General features: G+C 33.3%; 1 protein-coding gene across 2 annotated transcripts in view; it reads right to left on the bottom strand.

Annotated features, from left to right (window-relative positions):
• LOC135134899 (probetacellulin-like) overlaps positions 1–14,250 on the bottom strand; it is a 194,352-nt gene that overhangs the window by 163,724 nt on the left and 16,378 nt on the right. For both annotated transcript variants that reach the window (XM_064063780.1, XM_064063781.1), the window contains exon 2: positions 11,571–11,615. The gene's annotated coding sequence lies outside the window, so the exon portion shown is untranslated. The remainder of the gene's footprint in view (positions 1–11,570; positions 11,616–14,250) is intronic.

The following is a 14,250-nucleotide window of genomic DNA, read 5'->3' as shown; positions in this document are numbered from 1 at the left end:
AAACAATATTGTTAGAAACGAAAAACAAAGTGTTAAAGTAGGTAATGGTGTGTTCTAATTCAATATCTTTATCACACTGTATATATTTCAGGTGTAACTGACTACTTTTTGCAAAGATACGTAAGTAAATAATATGTACATTATTCTAAACGAAATTTATAACTCAGTTTTCAAAGTTTAGTCATTCACAAAAGGAAATCAGAACAAATAAAACTGTAAATAAAAAATTTGGCTTGAAATTATTTAGAAAAGCTTCTATTGCAATTTTTCGTAAAGTAAATATTATTTTTGGGATATCCTCTGTAAATAGTTTTAAAAAAGTAGCACATATTCTGTTCCATTTTACATTGATTGAAAACAGTGTTAAATGTCGAACACAATTTTTTAACAAACATTTATTGAATACTTTTTTGCCATTACATCATTTACTTACTACAGAGGATGCATACATAAATTTTAATCATTGTTTTGTAATCATTACATCACGAGTTAATTTTTTTTAAGATAGCATGTGTACGCATCATTCAAAATATGGATAAATTATTAATGGACGACAAATAAAGAATCATTATTATATACGATACATTTTAAGCGAGATTTCCGTGACAAAATTTTGAGATGACATCACCGAGTTTATTGAAGGAATGAAGCAATAAATCACCAATCACTTTTACAATTTTTCTGATTTTTTGTCTAAAAATAGGGGTGGATTCATAAGTTACAGGTATAGAAGCTTATTACTTTGTACATTCTACCAAAATTTTGCGGTGACTTCATCACATTTCTGGTGAGGATGATCAGACACATTTCGGTCAGGATTTTTTCATCTATACGGTTTATGTTCGAGAAGTAAAAATAATAACATACCTAAGAAAATATACAATGACGATAATTTGTGTAACCGTATTTGCAAGTTTATAGCATTAAATAATTCCATTTAATTATTATATATTGTTACGAAATAAAGCCATACGCCGCCACTATACGATGCCTATAGCTTTTTAGTATGTACAACGATGAGCGGTAGTGACGGCGGCGTTCGAATAGAGAAAAGCCTTGATGCGATACCGGACTCCAGAACAACCTCGAAGGCAGAGTTCGCGAATCCTCTAGAAGAACGCATCGCAGTTTAAATAGAGACCACCGTCAGGAACGGCATTTCGGCCAATGAAAGAATTAGGGTCTTCGAGTCTAGTCTAATCCAGCCGAGCCGATGAACAATGAGTAAAAATTGAATCAGAGTTATTCACTGTTACATTTTCGCTGTGTAGTTGGTCGTATAAATTTGTACTACTGAGAAACAAATTGTTGAGTTTCACCCACGCTGATTTCAATTACCGATCACATAACAATATATACTTAGTAATATGAATAATGGAGTTGTAACAAAAAGTAAATTTTCATTTGTAAACAATGAAGTCAAACCTATTTATGTATCTATGTATCGCACCTATGTACCTATATATCGTGATCAACTATAAAAAGAGTTCTATTCGTATATAAATATCCCACCTAAAGCTGAGTTCCAGAACGGAGGGAGTCATTAAAATTTTGTCAACGCCATAGTTTTTAGCAACAACTTTTGTATATTATGTAAAAAGAATAAAAACATTTAGCTGATTATTCAATAGTTTATATTAATATAATGATATGAATATTACCATAATAACCTTAAGTTAAAGCCGATTTCTTCTGATAATGAACTAAAGTACCCCAATAAAATTTGAAAAAATGTACACGTATCTGAAATAATTCGCGAGCTCGAAAAACTTGAGCTTTCACACAATTTTAACAAAAGTTTGTTGAATGCTCGGTACCCACACAATTTCTAAGAACATTAGTATTAGGGCCCTGATGAGTGTAAATTATGTAGTAATGTGTGACAAATAAAGTCTACTATCACTCGGCAAGAAATAGACTTGATCGAACATCTATAAAAGTTAATGATAATTTGTAATATAATAGCACTATTTTGGTAATTTTAACATAATAATATTTTGATCATTTTATACTACGATTTTTAAATAATAATCGTTATAAAACACAGTTCCATGTTTCTTCATGCAAAAGAATTAACTTGATTTGAAAAAATGTAAAATAAACAGAAAAGTAATTTTCTCTATGGTCATTTTAATTACTTATCATGTAGTGTGGAGCTTCGTCTGCTGCTCAGCGATTTCAGCACAGGAACGTCCTTTACATCGGCATACTTTTTTCACAGTTACGGAACTATAATGAATATCAAAAAGTAACTAAAAACGCCACGCATATTCTTCCAAAAACGTAGGCCAAATGTAGAAGAAAAGAGCTTGAATTGCAGCCTGGTACCACATACACTATTTTTAGCAAGAGACGTGATATGAGGTGTCGCGACTGTCAGTGTCCCAAGACATACAGCTGGTTACGATGTGCATGGCCAGTTAGAATGCAAGTCGCGAGCAGACCGCTTGTCTAGGAAGCCATCCGGTCCACATCGCATCCGGCGTTTGCGGTGTATTAAAGCGCATCCGATGAAATTTGGAAAAAGAATGAATCATCTCAAAATATCAATAGTCTCTATTTTCTTTTAGTAAACTTTTCAACATCAGGTCTGCCATCTGCTAAAATCCACCCAACGCAATATATCGAGATGATAAAAAGTACAAATAAAGACCAGCTCCGATTTAAACTGAACCGGAAGAGGCGTGCATTTGGCATAAAGGAACAACGCCAGCTTTCAAAATCCACAACAGCACTTCATGTCTTGGTTTGCGGGTCGCCCTAATTCACCATCTTAAGCACTCACTACCTTACAAAAAATAGACTGTCGTCTAGGGTTTCTTGACATGTTTTTGAATATAAGTCAATTAGCGGCTGTTCTGACGCAAAGCGGTAATTTTTTTTTTTAATTTTTAACTACTGGTAGAATTTTTAATATCTTTGTATTTTACCATATGAATAGTACTTCTAACAATAAAAACTAAGGTTTTTTGTTTGTAACTCTAGCGAAATGTATCATACATGCTACAGTTTGAAAGGCAGCAGATTTTTATACTGGTAAATGATGTTACTTGTATTTAGACTGTTTTCTCGTTCTGGGGAGTAACTTTTACTTAACATATCTAATATTTATTTACTAAAAATTTTAACCACAAAATTATGCGCAGAAAAATGAAATAACTCGAAAGCTGTAGAGAACAAGTATTTTATGATAAAATTTTATGAGAGCAATAAAAAAACCATCAAAGACAGCCATAGGTTTTTGAAAAAGTTGATCTATTTTCGAAGAAACCAGAAACGACGCCCGTTTGTTTTACGTCAATTTACACCAAATTTTGGTTCCAGTAGTTTGATAAATGAAAAAAAAATTTAGCCAAGTCCGTGAGACTCGGAAGTATTTCATAAAGAAGGAGATCCTACGTTTCGGTCTATCTGTTGGCAATTTTATCAGACAATCTCGAAAAGTACAGAAATTTCAAATTTAGTATAAAATTATGGTGTAAACGGTAAAATGCTAAGCGAACGCGGTAATGCATTTTTTTTATTGATGAAGTCATCTCAAAATTCATTAAACTAATCAACCCTCAAATAATAATAATATATGTATACCTTTCCTGCGATTTATTTAATAATTAAAATAATCCTTTTTGTACATTCTGACGACTGAACATTTCCTAGTGCATTACTTGTAGTCTTTATATGAACCACTTTTGTATAAAAAATAGACTGAAACGGGAGATAAATCTCTACTTCATCGTACCTCAATGGTACTGCAGCGAAAAGATCCCGGCTTAGCGAGGCAGGTGATGTCGAGTCCTCCTGGTGCCGCATTTTCTTTCGGGACAAGTTTTAACATGAGCCTGAATCACGTCTAGCCGATGCAAGGGGGGAATTTATATGGACACCTCTTCTTCCGTTTTCTGACAACGGAACGTATTATTACTAGTATTATGTTGGTTCATTCGCGCGTACGATATGCAACTCATTGTATAGTTCTCTAACAACAAAATCTTTCACTTGGGATGTAACCATAAAGTAAAAATTCGGATGTGAATATCAAGAAAAGAAGGAAACGTGAATCATCCAATAAAAACGTGCAAAAATCAATAAAGGAAATTTTAACCAAGTCGCAGAATACAATAGACTCGCTAATCAGACGATTCATCATATTCGAGTATCCTGTACGTGCTTCTATTAATTTTTTTCTTGTTTTACGTAAATGATTCAATGAGAGATTGTTTTGCAAGAAGAGAAGAGAACGGAGGAAATACAACCGTGGTAAAAATAGAGAAATGAATAGGCTCGGGCTGAAAAAAATTAATGAAGTGTAATGGATCTGTTGTCTTGTCTTCTCACTGCTAGCAGTCTGACGAAGTGGTGATTGCCAGCACGTGACCTAAAAGGCTTGGGCGGCGGATATCCTCGCGAGTTGTGCACCGGACTGTTGATGAGAGTGCGAAGCCCACTATCCTGCATCCACTCGGCATCTACTGCTGGCTAGCCCGTGAATGACTCATTCATACCGTCTATACACTCGGCGACACCCAACTGTATATAATTATCAGAAGGAATCAGTACATCGGGGAGCCGTGTTGGCCAAATAAAGTATTCCAATAAAACTACAACCTTCACAATCTGAAAAATGTATGCAGTGAAAGATTTCAGGTAATAATGCTCACTAGAAATGGGCCAACACGAAAATTGCAAAATCCAATTTTATATGTAATAGAGAAGTGGGATTTGTCGGATTATACGTCAAGGGCCAGGAAAATTCTGTCGAAATAACCTTCGACTAATTTTTTCGTATACTTCAACAGAGAAATTAAATTGTGACAATTTACTATGCAGGTACCGACTTTCACAACAAACAAACAAAATAATATCAGTGTAAACAAATTTTTGCTCAAAATCACTGCGTGAACCAGAACCAAAATTTGCAAAAATTAGAAAAAATTAACTTGATCCCACAAAATCACACGACAAGTACGAAAAAGCTTATAATGCGTTTACTACCTGGAAACCTCAAACAAAAACAAGTAGCATTGATTTTTCCTAATACATGTGCCTACACAATTCTCGAGATTTATGTAGGTGATTATCGACTGGGAAGATAAAATCGTATCCACTCTGGTCCATGTATTCTATGTTGAAAAGCACATTAAAAGTGAGAGAAAACGTGGATATCTCCAAATATGGAAAACTGCAATTATATTAAACCGACAACAAGATGGTCACGAATCGAAAACGTCAACGATTCTTTCTCTAGATAAGATGTCGAATTTTTTAATTAACGTCCCTGATGATTGCTATGTGCTCATCAAGGTAACATTAATTTTTGGGTTTTACGATACCTGTCGCAGTGAAGAACTGGGACAGTTAAATGCACGAAACATTGAAGATACTAGTTCCATCTTAGCTGTTACACTACCTGACAGTAAAACTAAGAAAAAATGAATTTTCACCAGACAGAAATGGAAGGGGTTAACGAAATTCAATTGTACCAAAACCAAAACATCCTAATCATTCGAGGCTCTTCGTGTTTTATAAAAACAACAAATCTACAGTGCAACCTGCTGGCATAAACATGTACGTTATAAATTATAAGATACCAAGTAAAATTGCCGATCAGATTCAGATAGTTACACTGGTCACTGTTTGCGTAGAAGTTCAAACACTTTTCTTACTGAAGGTGGGGCTGACGTCCGGAGGCCGAAAGACGATGGGGGATGGTGCTCAAAAACTACTATCTATCAACAACTTCCACAATAATTTTTGATCAACAAGCGACGGCGTAGTCATCGTCAACGTCAATTGAATGTGTTAGTTCTGATTCTGAACTTCAATTTGCGTTATATTTTCCAATGTTAATAAATATATTTTTTATAAAACGTGAAAACCTGCATTTTTGTAGTGACAATTAATTTTAACAGAACGGCCAAACATAAAAACCTAACCTATTTTATTAAAAAAATACATACGAGGCTAAGTGACCTAGGTGTACCAAATGAAACAAGGCTGTCCCAGTAAAATATCGTAGGAACAACTAAAAATATTGACACGATGGCAGTTTGGGGACTTCACTAGAGCATTGCATCAAAGTATTCACGCTTGTGAAGAACTTTTGCGACGACACAGAGCAGAAAGAGATACCGTTCCAGTAAGGAATGTGACTGGAGATGAGTCTTGAGTGCACTATCAACAACCCGAAACTAAGTGAACAAGCAAAGAATGGCGTCACGCCTTTTCACCTAAACCAAAAAAAAAAAATTGCACATCTCAACCTCCTGGCCTAGCCTCAAGAGATTGCCATGTCTTAGGTCCCCGGTGTATGGGTGGCTGCAGACGATCAAAACATTTTTTTCTGTGGGTATTCAAGCACCTCCAAAATGGTGGAAGAGTGCAGAGAACTATGTCGAAAAATGACATACTTGTGTTTGACATTTCTTCAATAAATTTTATTTAACAACAGACGTCAGTAGGTAATCAACAGAAAGTACATGATCGTTTTCCGGGTTGAGCCCAAAAACTCAATTAACACGGTCCCAACTCGGAAAACGATCGTGTGCTGAGTCCGATCGTGGAAGTCTCCGAAATTATAATCAACAGAAAGATTTAAAAATTAACTACTGTTTTTATACTTCCTTAGCTAACATCCAAGAGTTATCACAGATATATTACATCTTGTACTTTCCCTTCTCAAGCATAAGTTAGGAAAGCATTGTCATGGGGTCACTAAACCAATGGCTAATTTCATGTTTTCTCGACGTCATAGCTCCTAGAAAATGAAAAAGTAGATCTCCTGTTTTTGTACATCTGTCACTTGTCATCCCCTGTTAGATAACAGATGTAGGCAATTTTATTAGACAAATCAGGTCTGCCACTACTGGACTGATTATTGTGGAGTTTTACATGTATTTTAAAAATATCGGGTAGATGGTAAACTCCACACCAAAAATTTGTCGATGTTCCCTCAAAATGTTGCTTCTATTTACTCTTAAAATTTAAAATGTGGGAAACAGTTTGAGTCTATTCCTGTTCTTTATTAACCTACTTTACCCACACAGGGTTTAGGAAAACAATTTATAATTCAATTTAGAAACTACAAGGCCCACTAGCTTAAAAATCAAAATTAATCCATTCATCTCTTACAAAAATTTGGTGACGTCATCCCAAATGTTTGTTAAATAAATCCTGCTTGGAACTTATAATCACATGTTTATTTGTGGTTTAATAATGTTTCCATATTATTAAAAGCAAATGTTAACTGTTTGTCTTCGAAACTAAGAAGCGAAAGTTTGGCAAGATATATTCGTTTAATGATTCCAAAAAAGTAATTCAAATTCATTTATTGCTCCCCTCTAAAACGTTACTAAAAGGATTGTAAAAATTAATTATATATTTGTTGAATAGAAGTAATGTGTTTCGACATGCAATGTTGTTTGGGCTTTAGTTACATAGTTTTACATTTTTGCACTGTTAATGCCGGATGTTGAAAAAATTAATGAATGAATCAATTTATTTTATTGATTCCGACAAAAACGATTTATGTAATTTTCCTAGAATTCTAACACATTACTGTTTGTTATATTGATAACGCGTTATGTATTATGATAAAACAATAAAATCTTGAGAATCAACTTTTATGAATAATTATGTAAGAAACTAGACTTGTTTAATTGTGTTTCAAAAAGTGAGGGAAGTTCTATCTTAATAACAATCTTTACTTCCCGAGCGTAAATGACTGGTTAAACCCCTCTAGACTATGGAAAAATTAGTCTTCCATTTTCGTTCGTCCCTCTGTCTATCTGTCTCTAGTCTGCGTAGATTTTTATTAAACAGAAAATCTCCGAAACTACTGTATTGATTGTTCTCAAATTTTATATGCATATTACGAGTATCGTGTAGATGGCAAAACGCTAACCAAAATGTGTCTTATCATTCCTACCAACAAAATTTTGCTGACATGTAAATTTTATAAAATAACATAATGTACTGTACTTGTGGTTTATGAATTTGCTTTGATTTTGTTTGTTATTATTATAATTTTTATTACTGAATATTTCTCGTATTAAAGCTGCTCTTTAAATATCGAATACCAACTATTGGAAACATAGCCATGTGGCAATCGCATTAGCTATGAATTTGAAGGGCCTGAGTTTCGATCTCCGATATATCCATTTTTTCCTTACACAGAATTTGTTGGATTAATTTCAGTGTGTATAAATAACTTTGGACTATATTTTTTGTATTAAAAAAATCTTGTTTTTTCTTTAATTACAAAAAACTAAGAAGTATTTTTCTTGCATTCAAAAAATTGGGCAAGTTATCAAACTTAACAAAATTATAACACAACAAGAAGCTGATATGAACGAATAAACTTGGCAACTAAATATTCGGACAGGAGTATTTTTTTTTACTTAGTATGGTGTAACATCTCCTTTTGCTTTGATTACTGCGCGTATCCTTGCAGGCATAGTACTTACAAGTCTTCTGCAGTATTCAGGAGTAAAACTTGCCCAAACTTCGTCGATTTTTGCTTTTAAACCTAAGAGTGTTCGTTGGGGGTTGTTGCGCAAAACGGATTTTATGTCGTGCCAAAGTGTCTCAATGACATTTAAGTCAGGGCTGTTCGCAGGCCATGAAAGGACTCTTATATCATGATCCCCAAACCATTTCTTAGTACTTTTTGCGGTATGACATGATGCACCGTCCTGTTGAAAAATATAATCGTTGTCCGGATACAGTTTTTCAACAGAGGGCAACAAACTGTTTTCTAAAATTTGTTGGTATTTCATGGCGTTAATAGTCGTTTCCACCAATTCATAATTCCCCAACCCTTTAGCTGACATGCATCTCCACACCATTATTCCTTTAGGAAACTTTACAGTTCGTTTTAAACAGTCTTTATTGAACGCTTCACTTTTTGATCTTATCACTCTTCTCCGCAAATCTCCCACGCACACATCAAATTTTGACTCGTCACTAAAAATGACCTTTGACCAATCTTCCATGGTCCATGCCAGCTTAGACTTTGCTAAGTTATACCTATTTTTCTTTTGATTTGCCGTTATTAAAGGTTTTTCTTTGGCCCGTAACGGCACGGTGGAACAAATGTAAACCAAAAACTTAAAAATTACCTTATAAAAACTTAATCCTGACTTGTGAATCCATTTTCTACAACATTCTCGTGACAGCTTATGCCCTATTTCATCCGTCCATTATGCTGTTATGTCCCGCAATGTGTTTCTTCGATTTTTTTTACAAAGTTTTACAAGGAGATTTTGACTTCTTTCTGAAACTAATTTCGGTCTTCCTGAACTTTTTCCTTTAACGTCTAGTCCACCAGTTTCGCGATAATGTGAGATTATATCCGCTACAGTGGACTTTGCTAAATTCAGTTCTTCACTAATTTCCCGAATTTTTTTACCTTGGCAATACTTCTTTACAATAAGTGCACGTAATGATTTTTCAAGTGGACGTCCACGAACCATTTTGTTAAAGAATATATATATTTTTCTATGGATCTTACAACACAGTTAGGTAAAGCAGGAAGAAGAGAATGATATTTATTAACAATCAAACAATTCACACCGCCTACTTAGTGAAAATTATTTTTTTTATTTATTTGTCCGAATAATTAGTTGCCAAAGTGTATTCACTTTTTCTGAAAAATCCACAGTCACATTTGAATTAAAATTCTATGTAAAGTAAAACATTCAACTTTTTTATTAAAAACTATTCTTTGAAATCTTAGCTTCCTATTTTTAAGTGATTTGATAATAAAAATTAAAAATTAATACATAAAGAGTGGTTTTTGAACGCTCCGGTTAGTTTGTCCGAACATTTAGTTGTTAGGGCTCGTAGTAATCGAGTCCAACGCGCGAATTGCCACTTTCATATTTTCTCAACGTGTCATGTTTCCGTCTGTCTGTCTGTCTGGCGTCTGTATCCGTTTTTATTAGACACGTAATCTCCGAAACTATGAGACCGATTGTTGTCAAATTTTGTATGTATATCAGGAATATCATGTAGATGGTTAGACGCTAACTAAAATTTGGCTAATCATTCCCACCACCAATAGAACGACATCCAAAATTTACAATAGTAGTTTTTTTTTAATTTTATAAAATAAAACATTCCTACATTTGTGGTGTGTGAATCCGTGTTGAATTTTTACTCTAGACATTTAAATTTTTGGAAAACAAATCAAAATTGTGTAATAATATTTTGCAAAATAACTTTGAAATTGCAAAAGCGAATGCTCTGAAATCTTGTAATTATGGTAGATCGTTAAGAAAAATATATTCGTTTATCCCCTCCCAAAAAATGTATAACATCAATTTTGCCCAATAAATCCTCTCATAAACATACAAAATATTATGACCCTATTCTTGTAGTTTATCAACGCACTTATAATTTTTAAAATGGCTTATACAGGTGACTCAAAAATTTAATGAAAGAGTCAATTTATTTTATTGATTAAATCAGAAACTGCACAACTGAATGCTTTGAAATCTTACAAACGTTTTAAACTTATCGTAAACATGGTAAATTTTTAATATATAATAATAAAATAAATATTGTTTATCCGATCAAAAATTGATGTCATCTCAAAATTTTGTCAAATAAATCCTACGTACAATAACATTATGCAAAATAAGATGAGTTTATACTTGGGATTTATTTATTTATATTTTAAATGTTTAGCGTTTCTCGTGGTTATATTTGTTTTACCTAACATAAAATGTGATTCATTTGCTTCTACTCGTTGCCGTTTTTCAAAATTTCAGACGACGGACGTACAAGTAAATAAAAACAAATCAACATTACAATGATCAACCCTAAAGTTAGTAGAAGTCTTCGCAATGAAATTATTTTTTCTCTCATCTCAGAATGTTATACCGGGTGATTGACAAAAAACCTTTGACGTTGTATGTTGTTTATTTTCTATCAGATTTTAATAAACAATAAACCAACTGTATATACTTTTTTATTCGATTTTATATAGTACTTTTTTCTGTATATATTAGATAATTACAGTACTAACATAAAAAACAAAAGATTATATACGACATCACGTTGTTGGTGGGGATGATTAGAAAAATTTTGATCAGCGTCTTACCATCTACATGATATTCCTAATATACACAACAAGACATACAAAATTTGATAACAACCGGTCCAGTAGTTTCGGAGATTATGTGTCAATAAAAAGTAATACAGACACCAGACCAACAGACAGACAGACGAAAACGAGATGTCACTTTTTCGAATTTTAGTGGTCATGAAACGTCCAGAAAATATGAAAGTAGCAATTCGTCAGTTGGACTCGATTACTATACTTCCTTAGCTTACATTCTGGAAGTCAAAATGACAAGTTTCAGCTCCTGAATAATTCAGAAACTACTGAAAATAAACAAAAAATGTAAATTATTAACCGCTATAAAACAGGAGTATAAGTTAACGTAATTTGTAAACATTACCATTCAAAATCATCCAGTAACAAGAAACAAAAAAATATCTTGCATGATACTCCTGTCTATGAACTTGACTCAAGTGCATTACTCTGTAAAGCTTAAAATAAAAATTACCTCGCAAGGATACGATGATGTGCTTGCCATGGTCTAGCCGATTCCCTGAAAATGATGAAAAAACTAATTAGAACATAAAATAATAATAATTAACGCTAAGATTAGCGTGTGATAATGTTAATTGTAGAATTTTCCTTCACGACATAATGTATAAGTACTACGACTTCTTTACCATAATTGGGTAATGACTGCTTGCATCATAAATATTTAAAGAGTTATACCACATAACACCACTTACAAATGTATTATCTAATTTAGCATGTATGTATTTGAGTACCGGCCGACATGAAAAAACCTAGTCAGGTTACGAAATTCCTTATTCCTGTTATAGTGGCAACTAAAACGTTGCGACCCCGAAAACTCTACCCTCGACGGCTTTTTCGTTTTTATTTGCATTACTTATTGGTGTCGTGACTTATCAATAGTTTGCTCCGTCCACCACTCGCACCATTAATAAGGGGTGAAGCCCAACACTCGCATAATCGCCAGGTCTTTGCCACCGTTCATGGGAATGTGCACGCACTCAATGGCTGAAACGTCGGACTTTATCCCACGCAATCGGGAAGACAATCCGTTATTACTATTATTTTTAGTTAAAAAGGCGCAAAACGGGTAAATATTTCAATTTTTTTTAACGAAGTAAATGGGCGTTAATTATTATGTGCGCTCCAAAATTTAGTGCTCGTCAATAGCAATAATTGGCAGACCTTCCGTTCAATAATGAGGTCTACAAGTTTTGGCAGCTATCCTAAGCACGCATTCTCCCTTATCAGTTGTTAGTTCTACCCAGCAGACGTAAAAATCGCTGCGTAATTTTTTAAATCTGCACCCGAAAGCCCTCATTTAACTAATTCTTTCTTAATATCATATTGGCGTCATTAATGGCACCGCTACACATGCCTGAAATACCCAGCGAAGTCATTGCACTTTGTATTTTTTGATTATGCACTTGCGTGTTAATTAAACTGCTGAATCAAAAATTTTAAATGTGGTCGAATGATACGCCGAGCCTAATTTCCCTTGAAATGCAGAAATTATGTAAAAAACAGAGTGTAGTTTTTTTGTTCCACATACAATATTCCCGAAAATATGACGCAAATTATTACTGAAATCAACAATAAAATTAAACAGAGAAAGTTCACAGGTTTAATTTGCAGTATTTACATACAGTGCATCTTTTTTAAAGTGGCCATACGCATTCTTATGTTAAATTTTATATCCCATGTTAATTTATGTTTGAGTAAACATTCTGAGTTGAAATTTTTGCGGGATGTAATTTGGGTCAATTTTTATTGATTTTATCAAAAATTATGCTTCAAATTAAAGGATATTTCTTAAAAAAAAAATATTTGGGTATTTTCGTCTGTAACATTGTAGCCAGCCATGTAAAAACAGGTATTTACCTGACGTTACTAAAATTTCGGTTGCTGATTTTTACTGACCGAAGTTCGTCAACATGCCGTAGTACACAATTAAAAAAAAACGTGGAAATAGTCACTGGTTACATTAAAGATTTTGCAGTATTTCTATATCGTCCCATACCCGACAAAATCACAATTCAAAAGTTTTATATCAGATTGTACAGGTTGTCTCGATTGTTGACAAGAAAAATGCAAGTCAAAATAATAAGTCAAAATCTTCTACGATGTACATAAACTCTTTAACCAAAATAATTCTTATTTTTTAAAACACAAATTAACAATTTACTGCCAAAAACTGGTAATGGAAATTAAAATAGAACCTTAAAGCTATTTCCACCCCAAAAATCATCTGGGTTTTCACACTAGCATGTAGTTTAAAATTTGACATGGTACTTTATTCTCTAAGGAATACACTAAGAACAATTTAAGTAAAATACCAAATTTTATTCTTTTATTTATTAAAATTAACATTTACATTACATAATAGTAACCAAGAATTAATTATTTCTATTGCCAACGACTGAAACTTCGCTGGCTGCTGGTTGAAGTTTCGTCTTTGTTAGCTGAAGCTTCATCTTCATTATTTTCATGATCGGTCAAAATCTGCATCAGGAAGCTTCAAATATCTTGCAATAATCGATGGTATTTTGCCTATAGTATTTTCTCCTACTGGATAGAGTTGAACACTTTCTGTTTTTATAAAAAATAAAAAAGCGTCCGATCAATCCTGGTTATTGTGCGAGTTATTTTTTTTCTCTATAGCCTTGCGCATTTCTTTTTTAGAAAACTTATCAACTTTAAAAATTTACTGATGTCCACATTATGATGAATAAATAAATTTGATTCAATTTTCGAATAGTACGACCACAGCGATGAGACTTTATAGGATTCAGAAATTTCAGAAAAATGAACCAGGAACACACCTTCAGAAGAAACATTCTTAATACCTTTTCCCTCACACCACTTCAAGAATTGTTGGTAAGCCTTCTTATACACATTTTTCCATTTTTGATTAACATTAAAATTAACTACAATTGAATATTTCGAGTATTTTTTTGACACACAACAAACTCGTTTCCTTGATAATTGTCAGCCCACTTTATTTAAATGTATCTGCAACGCGCAATCATCATTTCCATTTTTAATTTATTGTTAATTTAACCGATTAGGAGGATTACACAAATTTTGTTAACGTTTTACCATCTACACGCTACCCCTAAAATCCATATAAAATTTGACAACAATCGGTCAGGTAGTTT

The sequence above is a fragment of the Zophobas morio genome, unplaced genomic scaffold (assembly GCF_036711695.1).
Source record: "Zophobas morio isolate AGI-343-1 ecotype UQ-CSIRO unplaced genomic scaffold, CSIRO_AGI_Zmor_V1 ptg000024l, whole genome shotgun sequence".
NCBI classification, from domain to species: Eukaryota; Metazoa; Arthropoda; class Insecta; order Coleoptera; family Tenebrionidae; genus Zophobas; species Zophobas morio.
This window is presented reverse-complemented; position numbering and strand designations above follow the sequence as displayed.